At 40.3% G+C, this 7297-nt stretch overlaps 1 long non-coding RNA gene across 1 annotated transcript in view; it reads left to right on the top strand.

Annotated features, from left to right (window-relative positions):
- The first annotated feature begins 391 nt into the window (after positions 1 to 391).
- LOC118766850 overlaps positions 392 to 7297 on the top strand; it is a 10525-nt gene continuing 3619 nt past the window's right edge. The window contains exons 1-2 of the long non-coding RNA XR_005002760.1: positions 392 to 525; positions 2033 to 2038. This is a non-coding gene — a long non-coding RNA (uncharacterized LOC118766850). The remainder of the gene's footprint in view (positions 526 to 2032; positions 2039 to 7297) is intronic.

Below are 7297 nucleotides of genomic sequence, written 5' to 3'. Positions count from 1 at the left end.
GCATTCTACGTCGCCTCTTTTGTATTGTTTGAATATCTTCTGTAAACTAGTACAACAGTTTATTGTAACGATAGACATACTTTAAAGAAAATATTAGGCAAAACAATTGAAATTTTATATTATTTATTGTAATTCACAGACATATTTTCATATGGAACCGAATTTAATTTCTATTCAATATTTACTGCACACAACGCAGGTTAATTCTTGACCATGGACATACGGTGGACATGGCAATGAACCACAAGCAGCCTGAACGAAATGCAGTAGAGCTCCATTTTCGTTTCGGTAACCCGCTGGATCAGCTTCTGGTGCATAATCCACACACACATATTCAAGTCTGCCTTTATGATTATAATCTTCGGCCATCAAATATCCCCAATATTCAGTTGTCCAACCAGGGTAACACTGTGTCCTGGCTGGTAACATCATAACAACAGCAGGTTGTCGTGTCAAACAGACAGCGCACGGAACGTTGTGATCATGAAGTGATTTAGCGTTAGCAAAAGAAAAGAGTTTATTTGAGTAGTGGCTTAATTGATATTCACTGCCATAAATGTAACCAGATTTTTCAGCTTCTGTCGTATAATTGGCCCAAATGGGATCGTTAGGTAGACATAAGAGATTACTTCCGCCACCTGTGTGGTCGTACCATTGTCCACCAGCCACACCTAGAATTGGTAAGAATAAATCAAGTAAAAAAAGATATTAAGCATAATTATATATGAAATAACGGAAACATTCATAACAGTTTGACCCTTAAAAGAAGTCATGTTTAGTCACGTGAGAACGAATTGTTGTGTATATATGTTAGTGTTTATGTTATTGTAAGCTGTGTGTTGCTGTATGGGAGTGCGCATGTGTTCGCAGCTGTGCCTTTCTCTCTCTGTTCATGTATATATATATATATATATATATATATATATATATATATATATATATATATATATATATATATATATATATATACATATATATACAGTTAATCCAAGCGTAAAAACACAAAGAGAAAGCACAATATTGCGAGGACTTGGAACAACTATAGTGTTATTGGACGCCCATGAAAGAAGGAAAGAATGAGGTTTTACCGTTTCGAGCGGAGCTCTTCGTCAGAATCATAGGAAAAGGAAAGTTCCAAAGAAGGGTAAACGGAGGGAAAAAAATCGCCAACGGTACTCAGGCGGTCACATTTTAAATGAATAAATATATACATATATATATATGTGTGTGTGTGTGTGTGTGGTGTGTGTGTGTGTGTGTGTGTGAGTGTGTGTTTACGAGTCAGTATTTGTGGTTGTGATGTGTATTGCATGGGATAAATGTTTGTGTGTGGATGTCAATAAACGGAGAAAGGAAAGGGATTTTGTAACGCATGTGGTCGTGATTTCCCGAAATTGAAAAGATGTCGTTCACGTTTGAACGGGAAAATTGTTGGTGATGGGAATTGCATGTGGTTTGAGTAGAACAATACGAGAGCAGGTGAGATGCAGAGACCTGGTGGGTAAGAGGGGATGAAATACTGTTTAGCCGACCATACGGGTGTGACTGGCTACATCCAACGGTTTGTCTCGTACGAGTCAGGCCTACCACGAGACGGGCCTACCACATACTATAATATTATGATCACACAGATTTTATTTCATGCAAAGCATGAACTAAGGTGGGGTGAATTTTGAAGCTCATTGATGGCGTAGTGCTTAAGATGAATGGACAGCGGAGTGGGCGACCGATAAAGGTTACGGATAGGGTTTATAGAGAGCAGATTCACAAAGGATGCGACGTCGGTTGGAGAAGATGTGGAAAGCAGTAGCTTTGAATTGGATGTGCCGGCGTTACCTTACAAAGATATACTGGACAATTAATGAGGGGAGGTAACGCATGGAAACAGAAAGGTTTGAGGGATAGTACGATTTCGGTAAGGCGGAGAAGAATAGAAGTACAATATGTACTCACTTGGGTTCTCTCAGTGGTACTTGGTCCCTCCATATTTTGCATAATACATACCGCCCTTAGCTTTATTCATTAGTTACAGTGTATGGTTTGTCCAGTCCACATTGTACATTCTCCGTTCATTACATTAACCATATACATTCATTCATCAGTTTTAAGAGACATTGTTCAATGTAGTCTATAACGACAATCAATAGACACTCTAGTTAATGATAGTCAAGTGGCCACTTTTCAGCTCTGGTCACTCACGTACAATACCACCATCCGTAGCCAGTACACTTGATCACCAGTTAGCAGCCTCGGTATTTGATATCTACACTCCATACAAGTCAGCCAGGAGTCCTTGATCGCTACACTGGATTCCAGTCTAGTCCCTATCTATAATTTAACGTAGAATTATCTATATTCTGTAGTTAGACAACAACATTTTCACCTGGTCCATAGTAGACAACATTTAAATTCTGAATTGACAAAATACCTAGAAAGGAGTAAGCAGTCTTGTGCAGTCTCTATAGGGTCTATAGGTATCGTTTGAAACGTGATATCACATGATTTGCTTGAGTGTGCGTGCGGCGTGCGTGTGAGAAACGGAAAGAGAGGGGGCGAGAAAGAGAAAATGGGAGGAAAAAAAGAGGAAGAGAGAAAGATAAAGAGAGAAAGAGTGAACAGAAGTGTAGTTTATACTAACCGTCATATACAAGGTTTGAATAAGGAGGACAAGTTGTTCTGCCCCACCGGGTATACAATGATCCGGGGCCAGGTTCTGTGAAATTTAAAATGAAACAATTAAGTATAAAAGAAAGAATTCTTGAATCCTATACAAAGGAAGTTGTTGGCTTAGAAGGAATTGATAGAGAGGAGAGACATTTAGAATTTAAGACAAAAAGAATTGGTGAATGAATGAAAATCAGAATGAAAGAAGTAAATGATTCGCTAAGAATAAATTTTAAACGAAGAAAATTAGTCATTTGTCTATTGAGCCTGTTGTTGACGTTGATGTCAACGAATTGAGAGATTAATCTCAGAATATCAGAATGTTTATTTGTCTCCTTAAGAACAGATGTTTGTTTTGTAGTTGAACTTGGATGTGAGTACATATATATATTTGTGACCATAAAAATGATAAAGTTCTCCTTTTATAGATATGTTGGCCATATTATCAATTCTTGGCACCTGATTGGTCAATTACAAATATCAGCTTGGTGTTTGGGCGCGAAGAGAGTCCGTTTCCTGCCAGAAGACTAGTATGGCCACCCCATTAAGGTGTGTGACGCCATTCCACCCAATCAATACTTCTTGCGGTTATCAGCGCGAAAGTGTGCACGGAAGTCTCCTTGTAAGACAAATGACTTTACCCCAAATATATCCAAAGCTGCATCCCACTTCCGCCTGTGCTGACATAGTTGGCACCACACCTGCACGGTGGAGTTTCCAACCTACTTCCAAGTGTACGCCTCCGAAGTAACGAAGCTTTCTTGAGGAGACACCGATTATATATAACAGGCAGCGTTTTGTCTCGTCCGGTTTTGACAGTCTAATTCTCAATTATGAACTGTTGATCCCTTCTGGAACTGCTTCGGGGTCCTGGAACACGCATATTATGTATTCCCTTCCAATGCATCACAGATTAAGTTTGGTGGAGACTGATATATATTTCCCGAATCGACACCTCCACTCATGACCCGGAGGTAACTGCTTTGATCCCTCTCGATGGATGACGGGGTATGGCTATTCCTTGGAGCCCTTTTCGTACTGTAAGTATATGCAGCAAACAGCGAGGTCAAATACAAATCCTTCCTAACCAAATTCACCTCAGCTTCAGATATATTTGGGGTAAAGTCATTTGTCCAGCAAGGAGACTTCAGTGCACACCTTGGCACTGATAACCGTGAGAAGGATTGATTGGAAGGAATGTCGTCAGTGAACTTAATGGAGAGGTCATAGCAGCCTTCTGTGCAGGATACACACTCTCCTCTCCATGGTATAGATATTATTTTAAGACAGGGATATTTATAAGGGTGCCTGGTATAGAAATACTTGGTGACAGAGGTTTCTGATAGAGTTCGGTCATCTTTCATTCTTTGTTGAACGTACGGGTAACAGGAAGGGGTGGAGTTGTCAATTCGTCACTACCTAAATGTCTAAAAACCTGAAAATTCCTGCAGTCTGCCGAACATTGGAAATTGGTAAGTCCAGTGCGACCTACAGAATACAGTTGGAAGCCGCAGTGGAGACTTTTGCATCCAAATTTAGAGTGACTCTCCTGAATGAACTTGGACATCGAAATGTATTCCTGATTGTATAATATTTTCGGCAGGTTCTTCTTCGGTTGAACGGTTATTTGAGCTCAATTCAATTAAAAGTGGTAAAACTGCTGGTGAAAAGCACGGTCGGCTTGATAGTTTAGAAAACTTAAATACAGATGGTATTCTCTGAGTGACCCATGTATGCTAGGTGGATGGGACCTCTCGAAAAAACACCAAGGCAATGGTAATATGGGGAGACAATCAACAATCACAATTTTTTTCAAACGGAGACCAAAGAGTGTTCTAATTATAGAAAAGTCTACACTAGATGTCAGAAAAGTTATGTAGGGAAATTGTCGTGTCCGGGACGCAGTACATCCGACAAGAGAGTCGTTCAAAGACAGATCTTCAAGCAAACAGTGAAGCATTTCCAGTAGGAATACGCTGTAAACCACGAAAAGGCACACGATCACGTGCCCTGGGGCATGTTGTGGATGGTTTACCATGAAGGTGAGTTTATTGGGCAAATATTTGTCGCCATAAAATAATTATATGGATGTTCAAATGATTGTATTTATGTAAATGTCGAAAAATTTCAACGTGAAGGTTTCCCTTAGTTGAAGTGTGCATTGTTAGCGCTCCTTCTCACATTCTTTTTGTGATCTGGTTGAATATGCGCAGCCATTGTGGTAGAGGTATCCCAATTCGTCTCTACGTGATCGGTCGACTGGTATTTGTGGACGACATGCTGCTACCTGATTCGTCTGATGGTCACCAACAACCTGCATTGAATGGGTTAGCTGCCGTGTAACCCAAGGTAGGATTGACAAATATGCAATGTGTTGGAAAGTGGAACATCATTATTTCGTGTCTCTATTCACGAATGATTAGAAGCACAAGAGTGGACAGATTACTGAATTGTAGATATAAACGCAGTGAAGCGCCAGCTCGGGCATTTGATTCTCAAATGAAGAGGGCATTCCATGCTTTTCGTATGCAAGCCGGCGTGGCTCGCTCTGAGCACTCCAATTTTTTCACAGTGAACGTACCGGCCGCCTCGGACACTCGGCGAAGAGCACACTCGGGGGCACCGTGCGTGCAGAAACAATTCTCGACGTAGCACTGCAGATATACTCATATATACAAAATAAATGCCATAGTATAATGAATAACATTTTATTTAGGAAATTATTGTAAAGTAGAACATATTTCGAAAGAAATTCAGGTAAGTGTCTTAGTATATATTATTGTGGACATATGGATAGTAATGTGGAACTAATTCAAAGTTGGTGAAATTATTTCTTACTTGGTGTGTCATCGGGTTTATCGTCGAGAGATTTCTTGGAGATGAAACGGTTCTGTGAAAAAATAGAAATAGGATCATATAAATAGAACTTCAGGGAATTTATTATCGTTTAGAACTTAAAACAATGCAATAGATGACAACATATTCGGACAGGTATCATTGCCGGCAATACCATCTCAACCCTTTAGGAATCTTCTAGAAGGTGCTTCAATCCAGTCAAAGGATTTTCTGAACAATATCAGACAATACAAATATGCATTTCAAATGACATCGTTTAGTGAATCTAAGAACATAGATAAACATGAATTTACGCCGACGTCAAAGTTCAAGGGCATGTCAATCCCCTCATTGGTTCCCTGGTACCCGCGAATGAACAACCACAGTTCCTCCAAATTTGCTCTATGAGTGATGTATGACAACAAACCCGACGTGAGGTGTCAAAATTTCCGATGATGGGTCGTGTTAGACACAGCGCACACTGCTGCAAAGGAGAGTATATCCACTGACAGCTTTACGGTGCGTTCAAAAATCACACAAACCCCAGCTCAAATTTTGCATGACAGGTTAGGGCCTGAAACACTCCAAACGGACGCATAGCATGTTGCTTAGTCGAATTAGCCCAGCATTTACTCTACAAATGTTTTGTTGTAAATGTTGCACTTTCCCATATCACCTGTTTCAAAATGACTGGAATATATTATATACCAACTTTGCCATTTTAATCCCCAGCAATGTCGGGTATGTCTGCAATTACAAACACACACAGACACACACACACACACTCACACACACACACACACATACACACACATATTTCTACATATATATATATATATATATATATATATATATATATATACACACACATGTATGTATATAGTTAAATTTAATCCAAATAAGAAAGCACAAAAAAACACAACAATGCGAGGACGTGGAACAAATATAGTATTATTGGACGCTCAGGAAAAAGGAAAGAAGGAGGGTTTAACGTTTCGACCGAAGCTCTTCGTCGGAAACATACGAGAAGGAAAGATGCAGAGGAGGGAAGACAGAGGAAAAAAATCGGTACATACGCGTCACATTTTGAATGACCGGAAAGAAATGGGTGAATAAAAGTTCTTTCAAAGACAGGAGAGTGGTAGAGGAGGAGGAATGTGTGTGTAAGTGTGGATAAGAGCGTATGCGGAGGTCTGCGTGTGCGTGTGTGTGTCTGTGTGTATGTGTGCAATGATTACACGTGTGTCTGTGTGTGGTTGCGTGTTGTAGGGTTAGTAGTGTTAAGGTCAAGGAAGAAGGAATTTGGCGTGGCTCCTTTTGTCTCTACCACAGGTCAAGTAGTAGGTACCGTTAGTGTGAAGTTTGTGTGTGTGTGCGTGTATGTATATGTATCGTGTGTGTGTTTTGTTTGTAGTGTGTGTGTGTATGTATGTATGTCTTCGTGTGTGTATGCGTAGAGTTTGGGTGTGTGGCGAATAACTCTCCTTTACTTAGTGCATGTGTGCGTGTGTGCTTCTATGTATAATTGTGTGCGTGTATGTATAATTGTGTGCCGTGTGTATGGGATGTATGTGTGGGTTCATTTGTGTGTGTGTGTGTGTGTGTGTGTGTGTGTGTATGTATGTGCGAGCGTGTGTCTTATGTGCGTGTACGTGTGCGTTTGTATGTGTTTATGTAAGCGTGTATAGGTGTATATACGTGTATCCGCAGTGTTGTGAGTTTTGGGTGTGTGCATTCGTGTGCGTGTGTGCGTGCGTATGTGTGCGCATGATTTTGCGTGCGTGTGTGTGTGTCTGTG

The sequence above is a fragment of the Octopus sinensis genome, linkage group LG18 (assembly GCF_006345805.1).
Source record: "Octopus sinensis linkage group LG18, ASM634580v1, whole genome shotgun sequence".
NCBI lineage: Eukaryota > Metazoa > Mollusca > Cephalopoda > Octopoda > Octopodidae > Octopus > Octopus sinensis.
Note: the sequence above shows the minus strand (reverse complement) of the source record. Positions and strands in the feature narration are given on the sequence as shown.